Source organism: Anthonomus grandis, chromosome 11 (genome assembly GCF_022605725.1).
Source record: "Anthonomus grandis grandis chromosome 11, icAntGran1.3, whole genome shotgun sequence".
NCBI lineage: Eukaryota > Metazoa > Arthropoda > Insecta > Coleoptera > Curculionidae > Anthonomus > Anthonomus grandis.
In genome coordinates, this window is record NC_065556.1 from 16,084,790 (window position 1) to 16,111,558 (window position 26,769).

Below are 26,769 nucleotides of genomic sequence, written 5' to 3' on the forward strand. Positions count from 1 at the left end.
CGTCTGTATTAAGCTGCAGAATATTTAGTCTTTATATCTCTTAATTTTTTAAAGCAAAATGAAAATAATAAAACTGAATGATTACAAGCAAAAAATTAACTATAAAAAAAAAAATAGATAAAGTAGGTTATGTTGAATTGAATATTTTTTCTTCCTCTTATTCTCTCTACCTTTGTTTATCATCATCTTCCTAAAACTCTTAACATGTCAAAAAGCTCTCTCTACAGCGAAAAATGCTTAACACAGGCAATCAGGCAATGTAATACCAATTTGCTAACGATTAGGTAACGCTGTTCTTACTGGGTGTTTGATTCGAAAAATTGTACACGTCTGCACGTCGTTGTTTTAAGTGCAAATTACTACTGCTACCATCTATAGTAAAAAAATACGTTGTAAAAACGGCAGAGTTTTACAAAAGTTGCGATACAGGTGCAATACGTCGAAGTTTGAGAAACTAAGAGTAATCTTAACTTAGGTGACTGCAAATTGTTACTTGGGATAAATCATCCAAAGATAAAGAAGTTAAAATAAAATCTGTCAGTCGAATAAGATTAACTCAAACTAAAGATCAATGATCAAACTAGAATGTACATAGTTAAAGTGACAACAAAAGTAATGGAGCGGAAAGTAATTGCAGATAAAACAATAATTAAAAAAAAGAGAATGATACAGATTCTAATACTCTTATACTGAAATGAAAACCTTCTAATATTAAATCATGTCTTCAAAATCGAGTAGAAGCACCTTCTTAATGAGTTGCAATTAATTCGCTAGATTGTCAAAGATTTATGCATGGCCAGTCTTAATTGGAGACTATGAAATAAAAAAAAGTTCATATTAGTGTAATGGGTAATCAAGACTAAGCCTGTATTTACTCATTCAATTTTATTTAGTGCCTCAGTCCAACAGTAACTTCTTTTTAAATTCTACTCTGCTGTTATACTACCAGGCTGTTTATTAGATAGAATGCAAGTTTGTCAAAGATCTATGCATTGCTTGGTTTAGCTGATAATTTCTAAAAAGAGAGTATTTCATTTGGATGCTTAGTGAGATCTTGCTTCCGTTGATAAAATATTGCGAAATGTTCGACCCCAATACTCAATTCTCTTTAAATTCCACCACTAGGCTGAGGATAATAATAAGTTGGATCCATTGATATTTGCTATGAAGTACAAGTTTTAAATAATAAAAAGTTCATTTGAATGCTTTTGAGTAATCAAATTGCTCTGTAGATATGCAGTGTGGTTTGCCAATCGAACCAGAGCAGCTCAGTGAAAAAGAATAGAATGCTATTAATAAGAGACAAGCTTTAATGGACCAGATTTAATGGACATTTTTCATAGAAAAATTTATCTAAATATTGTAGGAGATTTTTTTAGTATTATGACCGTAGAATTGTTTGTTAATAGATAAATAAAAGTTATGATTGAAAGAGGAGTTTCTTGATTCTATGTTGTAAATTCACTCTCAGTTTTCACACTAAACTTTTTCTTTCTAATATGGCCTCGCACAATGTATTAGCTTACCAGGAAATATTGTGACCAATCGCTTTTTGTTTTCTACTCTAGTTAAAAATGGCTTATGTTAATCCACTCCTACATAAGTAGGCTAAAGTAAAAGTATATTTTACTTAAGACTTTCTTTAAAGAATTGCCATATTCATATAGAATCTTTGAATGTTTTTTGTAAAATATTAAATAAGCAAACTAAATCTCAAACCGCATATTGCGATTTTAGACTTCAATGCAGTTCTAGTATTATAAATTGGAGCGTTTTTACTATTCGTTTAGGTGTGAATTAAAATATTCAATGCGCAAAAATAGTTAACTAATTTATTACACACGTATATACTAAAAACAATAATATAAGGCCACTAGAAACACTGATTTGTTCCCTATAATTTATTTCGATTCAAAAGTCGCGCCAATCTTCAGACTTGTACTGGCCTCCTAGCGGCGAAGGCTCCTTTTATATTAGGTAGACCGTTGTTGCGGAATATTCGTTAACTTTCCATATATACCACGAGATGTCGCGAAGTATGCGCACGGCTCGCTCCATCCTTGTCGCACCTTCGGGTCTAGGTGACGGTCGAGATTTTTACCAAATGCCGGAGAACAGCTGGTATATCTACGGCTGTTACTATTGTCTCATTACATTTTTCACCATTATAACTCTATACTATACAGCTTAATAATTTATATTTTTAACCTTTCAAATCAATATCTCGAATCATTTATGTGTTGGATGTTTTCTAATTACTGCATAGCTTATTTATTGCGTTTTAGTGGTATAAAGTATCTTCTACCTTCTGATGTTGAGTTTATAACGAGTAATGTCAATAACATATTTTTTAACATACTTTATATAAATAGATGCTACTGCTGAAGACAACATATGTCTAAAAAAGCAAACACATCTCCAAGACTCTTTAACATCTCTTTTAGTGTTGCAGATATTTGTAAATACTCTCTTGTTTTACGGTTGATTAAAGAGCAAGTTCTACTTTTCAATTAACGATGAAACAAAAACTCATTAGCTCATTTTCGTCATTCGCTTTGTCCTATTGTAACTAGAGGGCGCAAAAAACTTTCAAATTCTATTCTTCATTTAGTTAACAAATACGTTTCAAATAAATTATTTTTTATTTGTACTCTATGCTTAGATATAGTGAATGATTTATGAATATATTCCTCAACTTAAATTTAATTTTAAATTGTTACATACATATACATATCAACTAACCACATATTATATTTTTAGCTTTTGAATTTAATTAGTTTCCAACGATTCCATATTCTCATGCAAATCTTTCCATTTAAATAATCAGTTCATGTCACAAGAAAAAAAAACAAAATTTATTGCCTTCTTATAAAGTTTTATGATGTGTTTATGCAAAAGTGATAAATACATAAATAAAGACATAAAAATTTTGAAACTGGGCTGTCTTCAAATTTAAGTACACGTTTTTGAATTTTAATTATTAACGTAACCTAAAGAGGTCAGTAATACTTTATTGATTCCTTAATTATTCTTAACTTAAATATTTTGGTGGTGTTAAGAAGAAGTTTTAGGGTATTTCGTTTTTTGGCAATATTCTTGACACATTTAGCTCTTCATGTGACATGGTAGGGCCACACTAAGTTCATTCATTCAATATGGGATACATTTTTTTATTACAAAAATATGCTAAATATTCAACTAATTATGTGATTAAAGCCATTGAAATAATTATAAGATAAGTACTCTAATATATCTATAATATTATTCGAGATGAATGTCATTGAATTTTATTTAATTGTAAATTATGTTTACGTAGAGATCAAAATGAACTAGGTGACAAGTAAAAAAAAAGCCATTTCAATTTTTAAACAATTTTTTCCTATAATAAGTTGTGTTATTTATTTGTTGGACATTCTTTTGAACATCTTTTATCACCTACTAAATTATTCTTGTTAATATTAAGTAAATAGTTTGCAATTTTTGCTGCAAGTGTAGTGAGAATTTGGTTTAATTGTGCATCTAGCATAGTTAATACGACATTTTAATCGAGAAACACAGTTACAAGCTGTTGATATGATACAGGGCGATATAACATCAGCGATATCGCAGAAGCCGGATTTAGTAGAAGTTTGAACATACTGATGTTGTAAGAGAAAGGTACATGTGTACATACTGATCAAACAAGAGCAACAGAACCTATAAATGGCAAGTTTACTCCCGTCACTACTAATACTAAGGAATAGTTACATGAAAACCATCTTTACGACAGATTTTCCTGTAGAGATCCAGTGGAAATCTTGTAATGCATCTCGCTTGCAAACCATTCTAGAAATTAACAGGTACCAAAGCGGAACTTTGATCGTTCAGACTGGAGTTTCTATAGATTTTCGGGTCCATTTGGTTCTCATTAAAGATTCTTAACCAGCAAACGAATATTAGGATCAAATTCTGGAACACATTGGTCATCCACGCACTACAGAATTAGATAATAATTTTTTATTTATGCTAGTTTATGCCAGATAATCGCTAGAAACATTTTGGAGCAACACGGTATTGAGGTTTTGCCGTGGCCTGCTCAATCCCCTGACTTAAATTCTATCGAGTAAGGTAAAAAGGCATGTTTCAATACAAGGAAAAGTTGTAGAACTATATGCAAGAGCAACGGCTACAAATTGAGCAAAACGACATTGACAATTTTTATTAAGAGCATACCAAACAGATGTCGAGGTGTTATTAATAATATGGGTGTTCGTAAACTCTATTTGCAAAGACTTTTTCTTTTCATACTTTTATTTAAGTTTTGTTATTTCGAAATTTTATTATTTTGATTCTTTTGTTTATCATATGTTATTAATCCATCTTTAAATTATGATTAAATTGTGTGTTTTTGTTACTTATTTACAATATTGTTAAATTATCAGTTGTTTGGTTGTTAGAATTAAAGAAAGGGTCGCAATTTAAAAAATACAGCCAATTTTGGGCACCTCAGATATTTATGAAAAACCGGATTAAAAATTGGATTTTTTGATTTTTGATTTTAGCGAAATATATTTTTGCCGAAACTAATTTCTAAAATCTCACATGGAACAACGGGTTAAGTGATTATTTTAAGCTTATTTTTACCTATATTATAATGAATCGAAAGATTCATCTAGTTTCACAAAGATGGTGGTCATACGTTTTTATAAAAAAGCAACAACACAAAACACAAAATCTACAGCATCGACGAAGGTTACATGTTTCGCCTGACTAGAGCATCATCAGACCTATAATAATAATGATGATGTAAGGAAAAGAAAGGAAAATTCAACAAACACTTACCATAAGATTCACAAAACACCTAACATATAAATAAATTAAGTTACAATAAAGTGGCACTATCTATGCATAAGGAAATTAACTAAACAATCAAATTACTTTATACATTTCAGAAGTCTAACAATCACTTGAGAGTCTAAAGTTATTCTAGGTTGTTAAAAACTAGGTGGCCATCAAATTCGAACCTTTCAATAACACAGGACAGATCTGGGCTTTTAAAAGCTTTACTAATTTCTATTGTCTACAGCAAGTCTAGTTTTTTTTATTTTTATTGTACTGCTGAAGTACTTTTATATTTTAGCTGTCACAAAAATTATGTTTGGAGTCAAGGAAATGATTAGCAAAAGCCAATCTGGTCACTGTGATATTGGTATTCTTATTAGGCTATGTCTCTTTCATTACAGGAACCCATACATTGAAAACGATTTACTACTACGGTAGGAATTTTCCGTCGATTTTCAACAGAACCGGGATATTCTGATTTTTGCTAATTACCATTGTCTTCGTTTTCGTAATGTTGATCTTTATTTCATATTGTGAGCATACTCTTTGAATGCTATCAATACTATTCTGAAGACCAACGTATGTATCGGTTATTGCTCTCGAATCATCAGCATATCTTAAGCTGTTAACGGTTTCCTTATTTACTTTGATTTCATCTGAAATATTTCGTAGAGCGAATTTAAACATGCATTTCTCAGCCAGAACTTGTAGGCTTGACATGCTTCACAAATGCCCATGCCTCTTCTAAATCCAAACTATTCTCTCAAGGTCATCTGCTCACATCTCTAAAATTGTGGACAATTCTTAAGAATATCAGCATCTTCAGGGCATTGCTCATCAAACTAATCAATTTAAAGTTATTACATTAACGAGGATTCGACTTTTTAGAAATGGGAATAAATGTGGAGTCAAGCCATTTTGTTAGAATTAACCAAAGTTACATATATATTTTATTTAGTACCTTTAGGAAGAGATGCAAGTTTTATTCATCAATGTACTTAATAAGTTCTGAATAAATATTCTCTGGTCTGGGTCTCTTATTGTTTTTTAGTTGATTAATAGCACATTCAAGTTCACATTTAATTATGATAAGATCTTCGTTATTGTTGCACTTCTTGTAAAGCGGCAAATAAATATCGGAGGTAGTTTTACCATATGACTATTTGCTTATAGATATCTTTTACTTCTTGGTGGTTATTATCAAAAAGTCTACATGGTGCTTCTCACTTATTAGCTCTAGATATTTCCTTTATTTTTTTGTGCAGGTTGAAAACATCATGTTTTCGCTGTAAGTTCTCCAGTTCTTCCTCTAACTACTAATGTAGTAGCTAGTCTCCGTCCGATTTTACCAATTTTAACTTAATTTCTACCCTTGACTTGTATCATGAATTGTTGTTCTGTGCTTCTTTTTTTGTTCTTTTTATAAGTGAATACACAAGTGGATCTGATGATGCCTAGTATGGGCGAAATACGTCGAATTTTTTGACTTTATTTTAATTAATTTGAGACTTGTAACTTTATGACTTTGTAAGAGTTTATTTCATTACAATTTAGGTCAATAAGTAATCCTAAAAATTTATTGTCATTTGTGACATTAGCATGCTGTCGACCCAAACGCACATGATTTAAAGTACAATTAAAATTTAACAATCACAACGATGTAACAATTGTGCTTAAACACTTCACTTTGCTGAGGGTATGCGATTCTGAGCCACCCTTATGAAACGCAGTGTCATCAGCAAAGGATGTACATCGTTTATATTTCAGTACCAGTGGTAGATCCAAAATAGTACAAAACCTAGAAAACTTTTCAGTAGAATTTCACGTGAAAAAAAATCGAAGGTTTTTGCCAAATCGCAAAAATCTACCGCTGTATGTTCACCATCATTGAGACCCAGGAAGAGTTTTTCAGCATATACAAAATTGCATCATTAGTGTTTTTATCCAACTAAAAACTAAATTGATATTTATTTAAAATTTCCTTTAGCTTCTAGGAATTTAATTATTGTATATTTTGGTAACTTTTCTCTTATTTTAGACAATGATGACCACCATCTTTCTATAGCAAATCGAGAAATGCACCAAGCATAAAAGATTTATTAATGCAGTTGCATTACAGGACTAAAATAAATAGATTATCCAGACACACCTTAAAAAAAAATAAAAAAAAATAATGGTTTTGTAGTGATTATTAAAATATTTTTCACAATTTGTGATAAATTAATAACCTTAATTATAATTGAGTTTCGTGGCATTCATTGCAAAGACAGTAATTTACGAAAAATTTACAATCCTACATGTCTTCATTCTATTCAACGCGTGTTCTTTTAACGAATGCATTTTATTCCTAAGCGGTACGGTGAATCTTCACAACAGCTGTCGTTATTGGTTCGATTCGAAAAGTACATAAGCAACATTTGGTAAGACTGAATATTTATGCTATATAATTGACTACCTTGCTTTAGTTTAAAAAAACTACTTATTGGAACTTCTATTTCATTAAGAATGATAATCAATACAATGAAAATACCCCAATATTTGAGCAAGGTGCCCCACCCTAGTTTGCACACATAGTATTGAGTATCCCCCTTGTTCTTCGGATCTAATACCATTAAATTTTTTTTATTGAGCCATTTATAAATTAAAATGTATGCCACCCAGTTAACATCACTGGACAATCTGTGACAGCTTAAAATTAATGAATATCATTAAATCACTCCAGATACTTCAAAATGTCTTAAAGGGTTTTGAACAAAACCTCTACAATTGTATGAAGGCCCAGAATTCGACTACTTGGTAAGCACTAAAGAAACATAAAAATCGTTAAAAGATCATGGCTAAGGAGACAGTAGCAAAGGAAAGCTTAAGTTTACGATCTAAATAAAAGTATCTTTAAAATAAAGTATTACTCGAATCCTCTTTCCTTTTATGATTTTAGGAATCTCGCCCCTATTAAATGGTAAGCGTTTAAGGGTTAAACGAAAGGTCTGAGCGTTTTTTGGTAAATACTTTAGGTACCCATCATTTGCACCTTGTTTTAATTCATAAACTAACGTAAGGTTCTTTCAATAACTAACATTTAAATTTCATGTTTTAGGGTTCTCGAAAATATGAAGTTTTCTTAAATTGTTATTAATTTGATAATTTTTCCTATTATTCGTCATAACACTAGATAGTGTACTAAAAATAGACTAATTTCTTATTGCCCTTAAATAATCGAAACCAACTTCCTCACTTCACGGTATTAATAAATCAATAATTGAACTTTAAACCACTACTTGAACTCTTGGAAGCCAACACACCAGATAAATCCTATCATTCATAAATTTATTGGTATGATTATCAATACTATTTGTGAGAATGTAATAAACTAGCATGTTAAATTCATGTAAAAAAATATAATGCAATAAAGATTGGTTGTTTATGCTTTCACATTGACGGTAATGATTCACTTTACATTTTGACTTAGGAACGTTCCTAATCAAAAACCGAAATATGAATCAAACCCGGTCGTAATGTTTTTTTTAACCTTTTACGAAATCTTCGACATTAATAAATTGTGTTTACAGATTTTTATTGTCCGAAGGATTTTCTGAATGGTCGGGGTCAGAGGTGGTCAATCAATATCGCGCAAATAAGTTTCAAGACTTATAATATATCAGACAAAAAACAATTTCAGTTTGTGTTAATATAATTATTTGACAAAACTTACACGTTTTTTTTCTTACGTAGGAAATCGTGTTAGTACGGCAAATATTGTTTATCCCATACAGTTTAATAAAACAGTCACCACTTAAGCAAAAAATGGTGATGGCCATGTATTAATTGAGAATCATTTTATTGAAAAACAAATGTTTATTTAAAGTCCTTGATATAATAGTTAATATTTCATAACTAAATTTAAGTTACTTTATTTGTCGAAAATATTTAAATTTTTGTTGACAAAATATTGACGAACGTTTGACTAAAATTTGAATTGTGTAGAAAATTGTTGACAATAATATTAAAAGTTAAAAATAAATTTATAGTAAGATCTTAAAATTTAATGCTAAGTTAACGGTCAAGGATATTTTTACATATTTACTTTATAAGTAACGGTTTTTTATTTTGATTTTTGATAATATTTAGTGATTTTTTTTTCAAAACGTAATTATCCAATCTCAAAATCTTACTGTATAAGATAAAATATTACCTGTATTTTAAAATAAAAAAGATATAATATGTGTTGTGTAATATACATACATAGGTAATAATAAACAAATTATGGATTTTTAGAAAATATTATTTGGCTTTTGAAAAATTTGACATTTTATTTTGGTGCTATTTTTAAAAGCATACAAGAATTTAAAATTTGTATAAACATTTCATTGGTTATTTTAACTCTATAATTTTAACTGTATATTTTAAGTAAAAGCAAAAACTTTATATAAAAACTATAAATAATATTAATGATCATATTACTGTATTTAATGTTTTCTTATGTGTACTCTTGGAAATATAATTATTGTAAATATCATATTATATTATATGCATAACCTTAATGTATTTGGTACAAACATTTATATTAATAACTTAATTTTAGTAATATTTTATAAAATTTATGCGAATTTCGAGAAAGATTCTTGATAGATTTACAGGTAAAAATAAAATTTAAAAAAATATATTTTCTTTGATTACTCATGTTCCGCATATCGGTTTTTATAAAAAGTTTACTTTTAATTTTTTTTTAATTTATTTTGATTAATTGCATGCATAATCCTAATGTATATGGCATCAAATATATTTAAAATATTAAGGCGTACACTGAAGTACACTGAAGCGTACACAAAAATTGCCTAGAGTACAATATCGTTAGAGCACTTCAATAATCGTATCAAGTTTTTATTTAATGAAACTGAAAAAAGTATCGATATAATTTTCTTAATTAATTATTATGATTTTCTATGTTTTTTCTTAATATATTTAATCTTCTTTTTTGAGAAGGATGGTATAGCTAATATATGTAGTTCCTACAACTTCCACTCAATAAAATAAGTAAATTGTTAAATTAAATATACAACAAAAATTATATAGTAAGAGAATAAGTAAGAGTTTTTATTAAGATGAACAAAATATTTAAACAGCTGTTTTTTAATAATAATAAAATTAAAATTACGCTAGATGAAAGGTGCAAAAAAGGCGGTTTAAATATATATTTTTTTAATTTATTTACTAATGCTCTAATAAGTCATTATTTAGTATAAGGCTTTGTTTAATTTTATAAATATCTCGTAATTATGTTTTTAGCATTTAATATTTGCCATGCAAAATTGTATTGTGTATTCTAAAAAAGGAGCCCAAATACAAAATATGTAAAAAAAAATTAATAAAACACTTTTTAATTTAATTATTTTTTCAGTGAAAATGTAAAATTTTTTTATGAATATTTTAAAATATAAATAAATTAGCATAAATATAAATACATTTTTTAAACGAAACTGTAGCTCTTAAGACCTATGCGTACATCGTAATAAATTCGGCGAAAATTTTGAATTTGGCGGCGAAAAAAAATCGCATTTAATTAGATAGGAAGAAACCTATTATTTAGCAAAATGAAAATAATCTTATATCGTTTCTTTACTTAAATATTTTAAATATAATTAATATGTTTTAGTTTATTTTAAAATAAACACTTTTTTTTTGTTTCTCTATATATATTAAAAACTCTTTATTTGGTCGAAGATTTACTTGATAAAAAATAAGTTTTAGCAAATGATTAACACATAATCTTACTCAAATCATAGGACTGCATAATCTTAGTATATACTTATATGAGATACAAAAATTAAATAAAAATAAATATATGTAACAATTTTGGTAAAAACCATAAAATATTTTTAATTAAAGATTATTAGCTTTTAAATGATTCATATCAAAAATAAAATAAATTTAAATATTAAAGGTTAAGGAAAGGTTCGTTTTTTATTTTTTAAATATGCATTATTTTAATTTTATACGAGTGCCACAAAAATAAATTATTTTTAATTTATTTCAAGTGTCTATTTTATATAAAAGTATGTTTTAACTTAAAAAATCTTTAAGCATAAGTTTTAATTACATGCATATTATTTTTATTGCGTGTCTCACAAATTAATAATAATTATTTTTAAGTTACTATTTACAAAAAAAAAACATGGGTACAATATCTTTTTGTTATACTTTTTTATTATATATTTTAATATTTTTTTTGTAAACAATAATAGTAAATTTAAATTTTGATTTTATTTTATTTTATTTGACATCAGATATAGTTTAATATAATTATAGCTAAATTTAAAAGAAAAAAAAATTCACTTTACATAAAGAAAAACCAAATGACCGCGATGTAAAGGCAATAATCTTATTTATAATGTGATAAGTCCATATTTTATATGAAACATTGTTTTTTAAACTCTATGCTTACATAATGTTATTGAACGTGATACACAAACCAATATTACTTATTATAACATTGTGAGGATGAACTATTTGCACTCGAATAACTAAACCTATTTAACCATATTAAAAACTTTGGTAGTAAATTTGTATTGACATTTTTTTTGTTGTTTGTTTTTATCAAACCGTAAAATGTAAGGCAGAATTTTTAATTAAATATTTCAATTACGTTTTTTATTATTATTTACGACATATGTATTGATTATTTCAGTATAATCACTATATTTTACTAATCAAATAAATATTTTTAGTTAGTATTACAAAATTTTGCAAAATATAACTGGCAAGCGTTCAATTTTAAATTTATATAATCTTTTGATATTTTCACTTAATTTTTCTAATTTAATATATTTTATATATTATGTGATGATATATTTTACATATTATGTAAAAAATTAAGCGCTAGTCAGATTAACACTAGTTAAAAAAAATTAGAATGCATCATGTATAAAATTCGCATTTAAAATATATATCTAATCTACGGAAAAGCTATTTAATTTTAAATTGAAAAATAAAAAAAAATCTTTACATCAAATATCTTAAATTAAAAAACAAAATCCATAAACAAAATTAAAACTTCGAAATAAAAATCACTCACACACCAAAAAAATCAGCGGAAAAGCTAAAATGCAAAATGCCGAAGAACTATTTTATTGTATATTATATATGTTAATTTTTAAATTGTTTATCGTGAGACGTTGTAATTTATTTATTATCATAGTCTTTTTTATATTAGCTTTAGTTTTAATTGAAAAATGCATGTGCATCAAATACAGTATATTATATTATACTACCAAAAATTTATATTATTTTCAATGAAATTTTATATGGCCATAAAAGAGTTCAAATTAAACTTGGTTAACGTTAAAAAATAATTTTTTACGTGATTTTATATTTTAATTTTTAAAAAATTTATACGCACATGATTATGATTTAAAATATGGAAAAAGACCTATTTATTTAAAAGTAAGACCTATTTATTTATCTTTTTAATAAAACTTAAGCCGTAAATATATTTTACATTGTCACGAACTTTACAAATAATTAAATTTAAAAAAAAATTTTGGAATTTTTCATGAATATAGCTTTTTAATGAAGTTTTTGAAAAATATTAGTTTATATTATATATTTATATTAAATATTAAGCCCAAATCCTATATACATAATCTAATTGTATATAGCGCCAAAATTATTATTTTCAATACAATTTTATATAGCGACCATTGCAAAAATAGGCGTCAAGTTAATCTTATTTAACCCCAGAATACAATTTAATAAAAAACTTTATTTTTCTTTTTATTAAAACGTAAATTATAAGAAGAGATCTTATAATATTGTTTTTTTTAAATATTATTTTCATATTTTGTATGCTTTTTTATTGTATTTTATAATAGCTATAATAATATATTTACAACCTTTGCAAGTAGTAATAGTCAAACATTTTTGTTTTTTTTTTATTGTTTTAAGTTACTAAATATGGTTAAAGATAAGAATAATTTTTTTTCTTTTTTTAATAAAATGTTAAATATTTAGAATGGATTTTTTTAATGTTTTGCAACAAATACAAAAATATATATGATAATTTTTATTAAATAAAGTATTAACCTAGGTCAAACTAACATTTTTAGTAAATATTAAAAATTTTTGCAAAATAAATCTGGAAACCGTCCAATTTCAAGTCATTATAGTTATTTGAGGTTAAGCCTATATATTCAAAATTGTCACTTAATTCGACTAATTTAAATAGTTTAGCACTTATTCGGTTGTAATAAAGCAAACTTTATGTCATTTTATTTCTTTCTTGTAATTGATTTTAATAAATTAATATTTAGGCGTAAAGTCAAAATAAATATTTTGTCATAAAAATATATGCAAAAAGCCAGAAATACTAGTAAAAAAATTAAATTGCATCAAGTTACTCTGAATGATAATATAAAACCATATTTACCATGCATATTCAATATATCTCCAATGCTAGTTAATTTAAAAAAAAAAGAAATAAAAAAAACAACAAAAATCTGATTTTAATTTAAAAAATGTATATTTATAAATTTTATATTACATGCATAATTTTATTGTATGTGGTGCAAAACTTACTATTATTTTCAATAAAGTTGTAAATAATGACATGATGCAATTATAGATATCAAATTAAACTTATTTAACACAGGGATAAAATTAAAAAATAAATTAAGACTTTATTTTTCCTTTTACTAAGACGTAAAATATGATAATATTTTATTTTTTATTTCTATAAAATAGTATAAGCTCTTAAGCTCAACATATAATATTGTATTTTTTTAAATATTAGTTTCATATTTTTATTGCCTTTTTAATTATATTTTAGATATACTAGATAATATATATACAAACTTTGAATTAAGTAATAATAATCAAACAATGTTTATGATTTCTTATTTTTTCAAAAATAGTTGGAGGTAAATTTTTTTTATTAAAACGTAAAATGTAAAAATAACTCTCAAGTTAAATTAAATATTATTATTTTTTTAAATTATTTTATATTTTAAATTTCCTTTTCTTATATTTAAGAATAAATATATAAACTAATATTGGTAAAACAATCGTTTTTAGTTAATTATAAAAAAATTTGCAAAATAAGTATATCTGGCAAACGTCCAATTTTAAGTCATTATAGTTTTGGATTGTTATTTTGAGAAAAGAATTGTCACTTAATTCGACTAATTCGATTAGTTTTGCACTTATTTAGACCCGAAGATGCAAATTTATATGTCATTTTGGTTTTTTTTATAATTGAAATAAATAAATTAAGATTTAGTCGTAAAATTAAATTAAATATTTTGTCATAGAAATATATTTACATATATTTCCATAAAAGCCAGGGATACTAGTAAAAAAATTATATTGCGCTAAGTTACTTAATATGATAATATAAAATGATATTTAATATGCATATTTAATTTTATATACCAAGATATTTACTTCAAAAAAAAACTCAGATCAAAAACGTTAATATTTTGTCAAGAAAGTATATAGAAATACTAGTAAAAAATAATATTGCGTCAAATTACCTAATAATATAATATAAAAACATATTGAATAACCATATTCTATTACTCTAAAAAAACTTACAACAATAATTCCTGACGAATTTTACGCAGCAAAAATCCAAACCCCAGTAGGACAAAAAAAAACAACGAACTAAACTAAAACTAAACAAAAATCCACAAAAAAAAACTAAAAAAAAAACGCGTTGTTAGCGCCACAAAAAATGACTGAATCTGAAAAATTCTGGCGCCAAAAAAAATACGCGCCCGTTAAAGCCGATTCCGAAACGTCCCGTTAATTCACGTTCGTAGTACGTTCGTGGTTGTCGTGCATTCGACACTGCTGGCGAGTGTCTGCACTAGAGACGAGAATTCTGATTGTGATAGTAGCGAAGTAAACGGGACCCCTCCATCTCTGCAATCGACGAGCGTCGGTTCTCTATAATGTTATCCTTTTGCTGCGTTGGATGATTCGACGCCGACCGACGCCAAGATAACTCTCTTTTCGAAGGGTTTTGGAGGACCTGCATAAGAAGATATTTATAGAATGTTTTACTTATAAGGGTAGCATAAGTTTCTTAGAGTAGCAATCACTTATAGAGTGTTTATAAAGCAAAAATATGAGTTAGTTGTTAACTTTGACGAAAATAAAGTGCTTTCTTCAGTCAGACATATCAATTTTCTCACGCAATTTTCTGCAAAAATTTCTTGAACATCTCTAGAACTTTGTCTTTAGCATTAGTTATGACTTTGATTTGTGTTTGAGTGCTTTACTTTTTCTCAAGGGTACATTATCTTTGTCAGTTTCGGGAACCAGGACCTTGCCGTTATAGCACCAAATATAAACTACTAACATTTTTTTTTTAATTTTATTTTAATAATAGATATTTTAGTACATTTCTTTGTGCTAAGTACCCCTAAGCTCCAAATGAAAATGTTTAAGAAAATTTTCTACCCTGTAGATTGATAATTGTAGGTGGACTGTATTTAAAGTTTAATGGCAATAAATGATAATTTATTAACACTGACTGCAGTTATACGTCAAATCTTTTGGAAATTTGCAAGTTCTAATTATTTTGGGCCCTCTTGACATTTTCCGTCCCTAAAATGGTGTAACCCCAATTTTATTTATTTATTTATTTACTTACATCACTCAACAGAGAAACTCCAATAATGGAGTAGAAACGATGTATATAAACATGAAGTCATCTTATCAAAATAAAATTAATATTACAGATATGATAAATTATTAATAAATATATAAAAAGAAGAAAACAAGATTATCTAAACTAAGCGAATTCTTTTAATTTCGGCTAGGCTACAGTTAAATATATCGCATTGATTCTGTATAGAGTTGTATGTATTGCAAGCTCTACCTATAGGCGAAAATTTTGTAATGTATTGAAAGGTAAAAAGTTTGAGAACTGCGAGCTGATAGCCGAGGAGTGTGTAAATTTAGAACTTGTAATATCTCTGGCGAGTCAATTACGCCAATAATTAATTTATGTAAGAACTGTAAATCTGCCGAATCCTTTCTTTTCTGTAAAATTTTACCTGAAATCTTTCAAGCAAACGACCATGTGAGAAGCCGATTTCCGGGTACAATCTTTCGCATTTAAACCAAAGGAATTTTCGCTGTATATTTTCAAGCCCTTGAATATGGTTTTGATAATGTGGCGACCAGACTTGACAGGACGAATATTCCCAAATTGAACGAACATAGGTAAACTACACGAGTTTAATGCTAGAGATATTCTCAAAGAATGGAGAGTTCCTGATAACAAAACCCAGCATTTTATAACTTCTTTTTATGATATCTTCGATATGAAAACTAAATGAAAGGGAGCTATCAAAATGACTCCCAAGTCTTTCACATTTACATTCAGGTTCAGGTAGTATCACTTTATCAATTTTGTATTGGTAAGTAACACAGTTTTTTTTAAGGAGTAGGAGACTACACTACATTTAGAGGCAAGTTGTTATTCCCATTCATTCACTGAGGCTGCTTGGAGTTTAATGCAGTCCTCAATAGTATCAATTCTACAGTATATTTTTTTTATCATCACAGTATAATAAGCTGTTTACTTCTAGGTCCTTAGAAATGGTATTAGTAGATGAGTTGAAAAGTAAAGGTCCCAATATGGAACCTTGTGGTATGCCTGAAGGAGCGACTATTTTAGGTGAGCTGTGTCAAAAGCATTCAACATGTTAAGGACGTTTAGTGAGATAAGAAGAGATAAGAGAAATTAAACGCGATGAAAACCCAAATTGGTCAGAAAGATTTTATATAAGAATGGAATGGTCAAGACGGTCAAAAGCTTTCGAGAAATCTCTATAGAGTACATCAACTTGAGAATTATCATTTATAGATTCTGATATAAATTCCGTGATCGTAATAAGATTCGTGGTAGTGGATCTGCCCTTCATGGAGCCATGCTGTCTAGTGTCTATAAGATGTTTTATAGGAAAGTATAATGCTGAATGAAAGACCCGCTCAAAAACTTTAAAAAAGTTATTAATAAGTATAACTGCCCGATAGTTATCGATAAGATTCTTATCATTTTTTTTATTAACAGGAATAATTTTAGATATTTTCCAGAGCAGAGGAAATTCTCCTCATACGCACAGTCAAATATAAGAAATGCAGGTATCAATTTTAGAAAAGTATTCAGGATTTCCAATAAGAAATTTGAAAATATAGAACACCATCTAAGTAGCCATGAAAAATCCAAAATTATCGTTTTTTTGCATTTTCGGATAAAATTAACTTAATTTGACAAAAAATAAAACAGTCACAGCCCACTTCGTTTTTCCTAATTTAATAGATTAATCAGGTTTAATAATACTTGAAAAGGCTTATATATATTGAAAAAATGCAAGAAACAAAAAATGTATATATTTTCTTGTCTATCTAGATGATGTTGCTAGATTTTTAAATTTCTTATAGAAGACATAAGATACGGGCCATCAGAAGAGTAAGCTCCTCTGAATCCTCCCCTAAAATTGGACTTACATCATTTTTGGGAAGGAAAATAAAAAGAGCACTCAAAAAAACGGGGACATGCAAATTTTTAGAAGAATTGATACATAATTGTAGTTACACTGAGAAAATGCAATCTTTAGATATCTCATTTAAAAATATCTCAATAAAGGTCAACGAGTATCTAATTACGAGCAAAAATTATGCAATTATCGTAACAACACACGTTAATATAGCTAATAGATACATCCTAATAAAATGTCAAACGCAAAGATATAGATCACCTATATTTAACTTTTGACCATCTAAGAAGATCTAAATATCACAAAAAATTAAACTTAATAAGTCACTATTTCATAAATTAATTTAAGGCCAGCAATAGATATCATAATTGTGGTCAATATATGATCTTCTTAAATCTCGTCTTAATAATCAGTAATAAATATCCGTTGACCACCTTTAGATATCTTACTGATCTTAACAAATTGGTCTATTTAACTCTCGGAAGGGGATGACAAATACGCAGTTATCTGTTAAGTTTTGGTCATAAATGTATTAGTAAACAGATCATCGGGACTCGCGCATTAATGGCTTTGAAATTAATGCTCTTGGAGTGAGGCCTGTCTTCATACGTTTAAGGATTTAAAGGTAAGTTCATTTTTTGAATATTTAATTTACCTATTTGTGCATGATGTTTGATGTAGAGCCGCAAATAATATCCCTCTTCTCAAGAAAACAAATAATTCTAATGTCTAAATCGCCATTGACAGGGTTATCCCATATAGCACAAGTACGTACTGATGAGTCCAGGGCAGTCAAATCGGACATTAGCACGTACTAGGTATATGCAGTTTTATATCCCATAACGTACTCATACATAATAATCATAATAAATAATTACATAATAATCCAACCCAGCTGCTTTTTAAAATTATATTTCACAAAAAAATCAATATAATTATAATACCTATTTAGTTTCAACATATTATTATATTTTTATAAATTATAATGAAGAATATAACAATAAATTACAAAGCAGATTCCATGGGTGTCAAAAAGAAAATTTGTATACCGCAGCTCTTAAACAACCTATATTAAAATGTTAGTTTGTTTTTTTGGAATTTGTTCGCATTTGATTTTTATTCATTTAATCTGGCCTAAAAATTGCAATATCAATGGCGAATGCGTTTTATTAGAACCTAAACTAATACCATATAAATAATAGACCGCGTTAATATGGAAGATCGAGTATCTTAATATGATATTAAAATATCTTAAGGTGATACTAAAGAAAAATAGTTAGGACATTAATAGAGGGTGTCCCGAAATTACATCGCAATATTTTACCGGCTGCATCTTTGTCTAAAAATAAGACAAAAACTTCATATACAGGAATCTTGAAAAGTGAATCTTTTTCATGTTACAGGGTGTTTTATAATTCCTATTGAAGATGGTTTTTTGTTAATATTTTCGATATACGATAAAAATGTCGAAAAATAACGACCAGGCGTTTCGAAAATATTAACAAAAAACCATCTTCAAAAGGAATTATAAAACACCCTGTAACATTAAAAAGATTCACTTTTCAAGATTCCTGTATATGAAGTTTTTGTCTTATTTTTAGACAAAGATGCGGCTGGTATAATGTTGCGATGTAATTTAGGGACACCATGTATATCTATTTACCACTAATAAGGATCAACTTATAATTTTATTTAGATGTATATTGATAGACACTAACCAATCTAAGATGGTCTTATGATAAGCTATTGGTGGTCTTAAGATGACCAACTGATGGTCTTAATATATATCTATTAAGGTCGTCTATTGATGGTTAGTGAGACAAATTTATTAAGATCAATCTAATAGTGGTATTTAGACCATATTGTTGCCTTCTGTGTTAGTGAGATATCTTACTGACTAGCAGTGAGAATCTCACTGATGGTCTTAGATTATTTTTCTTGGTGTACGATTCCAAATAATCGATTTTCAAGCAAATTGCGCGGATTGTAGCTGTGAGGCAGTGCATTTTAGAACACATTTTAACTCCAAAAACACGCTCTTAAAATATTTGCACCGAATTTTGTAACACTCTGTATACCAAACGTACCCACAACGTGACTATGTCAAAATGGTACCCACCCAGTAAACAACACGAATCTTCAGGAGTCTCTGCTCAGCTTGGCAACTTGCAATTATCAAGCATTTCCGCAACAATTGATTAACAAGAAAAAATAATGCGTCTAATTAATTAAGCGGAAAAAAAAATCATTTTTTAGTAGCAGGTACGCAAGGTGCGTATTATTGTCACTCACTGTCTTACTCTCTTCCAATAGTAGTTCTGAATAAAGATCGGTTCACGTGAAATTGAAATTTAAGTTCATCTGCCAAATTCAAACATTTACTCTATTGCGGCTTGAACATTTCTACACACCAAAACCACTGGTTTTCTTTTTAGGAACAAGAAAATAAATATTAAAGTAAATAATAATGCCCTATGACTAACCTAACTTAAATAACTATCGTGACCAAATGTTTATCCCTGATTATATCTATGTCTACTTCTTATAAGAAAATCACCATTCCAATTTTTTCTTTAAAGAGGAGAAAACCAAAACGAAAATAAACAATATTAATCAAAACTAATTCCCCAGTAGAGGACATAGTTTTACTATCGGACATTGCAAAATACCTTGTGCAGTTTTTAATATCACTACTCATATCACGCCATCTTTTATTTTTTTGAGGATGCAACTGTATCACGCGACCCTAGTTCCAACGCAGGAGTCCCGTTTGCTCATTTTTAATAAGAACAAATGTTCCAATTTTTATGTGTTATGTATTTTCTTACGACTTGGCTCTCTGCTGAAGAGTATGAAGATACTCATAGTGCCAACGCTTCCAGAAGTTAAAATGTTTAGGTGATTCTAAAGTTGAATTGCAGATCTTGGGATCATTGGGATCCTGACAAATGGCACAGAGGAGGCACGAATGTCCGCAAATGCTTCGTTTTCCAAGATACGGGGTGTTAAAGTTTTTCTTAAAAATTGACGATTATTTATTGCTCTGAAACCGGTTGAGATATGCAAATAAAATTTAAAGGGTTTTGAGAGGTTGGCGCGCATACGGGTAATGATCTCAATTTAAAAAAAAATAGTACGCCACTGAGATATTTAAAATTAAAAATACTTTCTGAATTTCTCGTTCATTTTGTGACAAAAAACCTCTTTTATATTTTCTTCATATGTAGCGCCGTTTTTATGCAACAAAAATCTTGACGCGTATTTTTAATTTCTTTAATGCACTAGTCGACTACTGTCATCATTTATCGAATATTAAATACAAAATGTCAACATTCATCTGCGAAATACGAAATGTCAAATTAGCATTATTAAGCTTTTAGTTATTATTAATAAGTAATTCATTTTTCTTTTATCGAAAAAAATTGAACATTTTACAAATGCGGAACTGTCAGATATACGTTTTATCTATGGCCGAAGTAATGGAAATGGTCGGCAAGTTTGAAAATTGTATGCTGAATTGTATCCACGACTTAGAGTATCCTATCATACAATATTTGCTCGTCTTCACCAACGTTTCTGTGAAAATGGTACGTTTAAGAAACAAACGGCTGACTGCGGGCGCCCTCGACAAGTACGAACGGTGCAACTAGAAGAAGCAGTTCTAGAGTTAATTGCGGAGTCACCTGAAACAAGTACTCGAAAAATTGCATCATATGAAACATATTGAATGTAAGCAATTTCACTGTATTTAAAATTCTTAAAGAAAATCAATTGAATCTATTTCATATTCAACGTGTTCAAGCTCTACTACCTAGAGACTTTTTTCCGCGTCTATTTTTTTGCCAATGGATTCTTCATCAAATTCCTAATTTTTTAAATAATATTTTGTTTACTGACGAGGCTACTTTTGGAAGACAATTGCATTTTACAAACTTGCGCTAAAAGCTTCCTAATCCTAGAATTTTTAATACTAGTAGTTATTTGTTTATACAGGATACAGGATAAAAACAGGATACAGAACCAGTTTTGACTGTACATAGGATCTTATATAATCAAAGAAAAAACTAAAAAAGCAGAAAATAAAAGGCAAGAACTAACATAGAACAAGAATAATAAAAAAATCTGATCAACAGTTATATAATTAATTTTAAATATTAAAATGAGTCGGTAAAATACTCTTCAATGCTCTAGTAAGCTTTTGATAAGAACAATTTCTTTACTTCCCACCGAAAATTTTTAAGGCTATTCCTAATCGAAAAAGGAACATGATTAAATATTTTACGAATAATAAATATAAGAGAGTTTTTCGTAAGTGAGGAGGTGAAAATTGGAAGAGATAAGTTGTTTACTTGACAAGTATTATGACTGTTGCAGGATGGTGGACTAACGGAGTTAGAAACTCCGAGGAAGAAACTGTTAAAATTCTTTTAGCTACAAAAAGAAGTTTATAAAAGACTCTTGGACCAACACCACACAGATACCTTAATGTTTCTTTCTGAATAGTAAAAATGATGCTAAGGAGAGTCTCTTGGAGCACAAACTGAAAAATGGCAATCCATAACGGATATGAAAGTCTATTAAGGCGAAATAAACTGAACGAGCAAACAACCCCTCCAACTTATGCCTGGCAATCCTGACTGCAAAACAACCAGAAGAAAGTTTAGCAGCGAGGCCCAAAACATGGTTGTCAAACCTTAAATTTTTATCAATGAAGAGGCCGAGAAATCGACAATAATCACCATCATGTAGTGGGCTCTGTTCATCAAACAAAAAAACCCTCTATATTATACATAAAGCCCAGAATAAAAGTCTTATCAACATTGAATACAAGCTGATTGCAGATAAGATTAGAAATAGTACTATCATCGGCAAACTGAACCACTAGTCCATGCAGTAGTAGAGAACTTAAGTCATATTGTAACGTATAATAAAAATAAAATAGGACCTAACACTGACCCTTGAGGTACACCACATTTAAGGTGTGCTATCCCTGAAGAAAATCCAGATGCAACCACCCTCTGGTGCGACCAGACAGGTATGACTTTAACCACCTCAAAGCCACTCCCCTAAATCTGTAAAAATGAAGCTTTTTTGCAAGCAAGACAATTATCTTTTTTGCAAGCCGCTCAAGAACCTTGGAGACAAAACTGATATGGGACGGAAGTTAAAGGGGCCGGTCCATGCTACCACCTTTATGAAGAGGCATAATCATAGCTTCCTTTAAACAGGATGGGAACTCGCCCTTAAGCAATCACTGATTGATTGCCCAAACTAAAGCTCTGAAGCGCTCGCAGGCAGAAGTGACAGCAGACGTGAAGAGATACCATCGGAACCTGAAGACCTATGATTCTTCAAGCACTGAATTGTTTCAAGGATCTTGGTGGCATCTACAGGGTGGAAGAAAAATGGTTGGTTAATAGCATTCCGATTAAGATATTGTATCGCCGTCACTAGGAACTGCTTCCAGTAACTTCTCAGCAATATTAGAAAAATAGTCATTAAAATCATTGGGCCCGAAGTCCGGTTCAACCAACCGCCGACGAGAAGACTGCCTATATTCGTTAATAATTGACCAACTTTCCTTTTTATCTGTTACTGGCCGAGTCTAAGCGCTCATTGTAATAAAGTTCCTTTCTGACTTTTATCAGACGCCTATAAATTTTCCGATAATCCTGAAAATAAGACCTGATGAATTGATTCTCAATAGATTTGCGAAGTCTTGCTAAGAATCTCAAATTTTGGGCAGATGTTCTTAGTCCCGCGCTTATCCATGGTTTTTGTCTCTTGGATTTAAGTCTAGCCAAGCGAAAGCAGATATTTATTTTATCACGCAATGTATAATAAAAGCAAGGAAATGGGTGTGAAGCAGCCTGAATTGTATTGCAGTTAACAGACGAAATGGATTAAGAAAGTATATTCAAATGGTTTCCACTAAATACTCTCCTAATGCGGCGGCCAGACTTGTTTTTAAAGTCACCAAGGAATTGGACATACATACTCTCGTGATATGAGTGCACTAAACAGGTGACACCGTCCAAATTACTGCAGAAATAATCAATAGTGATTGATTGATTGAACAATTGAGTGGGTGTATTAACATGCATGGTGAGTGCAAATGATTTGAAGATTCCATTAGGAGAAATTCTTTGCGGTAAGGAAACCACTGAATAATTAATATATAATGATATCCCCAGAAGGGAGGCGGTATATATAAGTAACGTACATATTAAATAATTTACAAAAACACACCGAACACTCAAAAACCCGTTCAATTGAGGCATCACCAAATTTATCAACAGTACAGAAAAAGTTTTGAAAACGTCTCCTAATTAGAACAGCAGTCCCTCCATGCAGAGAGTTTTGTCTATATTAAACTGACAGTGGTACATACTCATTAATATCTGCTATGAGTTAAAGACATTCCTTTAATTACTCCCGAAGAAAAATGTAAGAATCTGAACAATAAATCTAGGTCTGATTCTAATGGAGCTCCATGTTTTTTTTGTTAAGAATTGTGTTTCGAGTATACCTTAAGCACATATTTTTAATTTAATTCTAAAAGATGGTCTATTTTCACAGTTATTATAGAAGGATTATTTATACTATGCAATTTTCCCACAGTATTTGAGTGTATCTTGCGAAAACTCTAATTTTCAAAAGTTTAAAATAAATTATCAATTTGCCAACATGGATTCTATCCCAAACATGTATGACTAAAAGATTAGGTAATACTTATCTTTGTAATTTCTCATTTCATTCATCTCATTCATCTTCATAAATGATCTTCTTTCTTTATTGGGATGCAAAATGCTGGCCTTTGTACTATGCTTATATACGAGCTAAGTTGGATTATGGTTCCATCATATAGTCGCCTAAGTATGACGGCCACGAGTGGAATCTGTGCAAATAAGATTTTTGAATCATCTAATCTTTAGGTAGTTTTCACATTCGCCAAATATGCTCTATTTTCAATAAAATTTCCTTATTTTGTGATATCAATTGTGATAAAGGCTTCCTACATGCGGCTTTAAATTATTATTAACCTAGCTTCTTTCTTGATAACATATATAGGCTTACAATATTCATATATTTTTACTTTTAATAACTTAGTTAAGTTTTACATTATATTTATGTTAGTGTCAAGTCTATAAAATAAAATTACTTTTAAATGAACAGCTGTCTATAAGAAATAGATGCCTAAATAAATAAATAAATTATAATATACTGCTTAATCAATTTTCATTAATGTTTGCATACATATTAACAAAGCTTTACTCAAAAATATTCCAGTAGCGCATAGTTTTTTCTAAAACTTTAGCAGCTTATTTATCTTTTTTTAATAATAATTATTTTTTTCTTTAATCACAGACTGTATAATACAATACATGTATAAGGAATAATACAAAAATTTTAGCCTCAAGTTAACTTTTGATCTACATAATGCTTACTACTAATTATTTTTAAATCTGTCCAGTGCTCAATACCTGAAAGTTATTAAGTATAACTTAAGTTAGCCACATATTAATTTTGTTGTTGTGAAAAGAGCTCAAAGCGCCTAAATATTTTCATTTTGATAGTAATTATTACTAGAACTAAGGTGCCAAAGATAATTAAATAATAATAATACGTTTAGGTCACAGAATTTGTGTCCTGTTACGTGATAATGATATTTTTTAACAAATTCATTGAAAGTTTTTATGTTTTAGAGTGACAAAGGTGTTTTGTGACAACAGAAGAATATTTCTCAAAAAAAATCTCAGATACAATCCATACTCATACATAATCCAGTAAAGAAATAAAACCCAAGTTAACTCCATGACAATAAAGATCCATATATGAAACAAAAAATATGTAATTTCAAATTGACGTTGCACACGACATAGATAGCATGAAAACCCAAATAATTTAAAAAATATTTAATAATAGTAGGCCAAAATTTCAAATAATAGAGATTTTATCTCATAATGGGTCACCCTCTCGGTATAAGATACTGTCGTTAATAAAGATTTGTAGGTAGGGTAGGGTATACTTGATAATCTCTTGTGTACGCCTTTTCTGTCTATATTAGAGAAAGTTTAAGGTTATAGTAATTATTAATATTTGATAAAAACCATCCTATTTAATATTTTAGTGAAGCTTATAAAGAGATTAATATACGCAGAGAAGAATTTTTAGATCTTCAATAAAATACGAAAATATTGGTTGAAATAAACTGCTTAAAATAAACCTAATGCAAAAAAGTGGTTAAAAAGAATTACTGCACAATATAAGAAAGTAATCTCAAACACATATCTAGTACCTAAGTTCAAATAATAAAAATATTTTAAATATAGCGGTTCTCAAACTATTAATAGTATTTCACTAAATGCGATAGAAGCCAGTTCTATGGATATTTTTGGCAAAGAAAGTTTAGAAAATAATAATATTCATATTTGTAATTTTCACTATTTCCTTTTTTAAAATATTAAATATATGTATTTGTTTCATATTTTAAGTAATTATTAATTTTATTGTAATTTGGTCTAAACCAAAAATTTAAAGAAATAAAATACGTTTACTTAATTTTCTCTTAAATGAACTATTGTTACTTTTGTTTTTTATTTACTTTCCCGTCAATGTTTTCTAGTATATTTTTATTCATTTAGGTCGTTGTCATTTTAATTTTCCACTATTCTAAAAATATATATTAAAGTGAGCTCAAAAAAATCTTATATTTTTATGTTATAAGGATATTTTTATGCATAACTTTTTTGGCTAGCTTTCCTATATATTCTCCATAAAATCACATTTGTTTGCTCTAAAATATATTGGCCAAATAATAGTATATTGCATAACGAAGGCAAGCAAAATATAATGGTTTTAGACAAGTAAATAGACATCATTGATTTGGAGTAGCATTATAGAGACTTTTTATCATTTGTTTTGTGTTGCAGTAGAGGAAATATGAAAATTATGGATTTTTTTCAGAATATTGATCACAGAGGAGTTAAAGCTGAAATTAGCTGAATTCCATTAAGTATCTTAACTTTGCAAATCTGCAAGCACTACAGTATAAATAAATCACTAAAAGTCCTAGAAAAACTATATCTATTTGACTGGTAAAACAAATTGTTTATTCGCCAAATACAAGAAATATAGATAATTCGATTATAATATATCGAATATTTGATATAGCTTGCGTGTTTATTAAGGAAATAAAAATGTAAAGCATAACTTTTAAGGCGAACCATTTATCAAAAAAATTAATCGGTATAATTATTTTAATTAAAAAAATTAGAGCACAAAACTTCATTATATTTAGATCATAAAATCCTTTTGCATGCTGGCAAAAAACTTTCGGCACCAATTTTCAATTTCTATTTGGTGGGTGAATTATATAATTTCTACACCGTTTAATAGGTAATGAATAACAAATTTTTGAGGTGTAGATTTTCACCATTTTAAT

The 26,769-nt window shown here is 28.6% G+C and overlaps 1 protein-coding gene across 1 annotated transcript in view; it reads right to left on the bottom strand.

Moving 5' to 3' along the window:
• The window catches only part of LOC126742592 (BMP-binding endothelial regulator protein-like), a 257,705-nt gene extending 243,014 nt beyond the window's left edge, over nucleotides 1-14,691 (bottom strand). Inside the window, exon 1 of the mRNA XM_050449340.1 lies at nucleotides 14,407-14,691. The gene's annotated coding sequence lies outside the window, so the exon portion shown is untranslated. The remainder of the gene's footprint in view (nucleotides 1-14,406) is intronic.
• Between the last annotated feature and the right edge of the window lie 12,078 nt (nucleotides 14,692-26,769).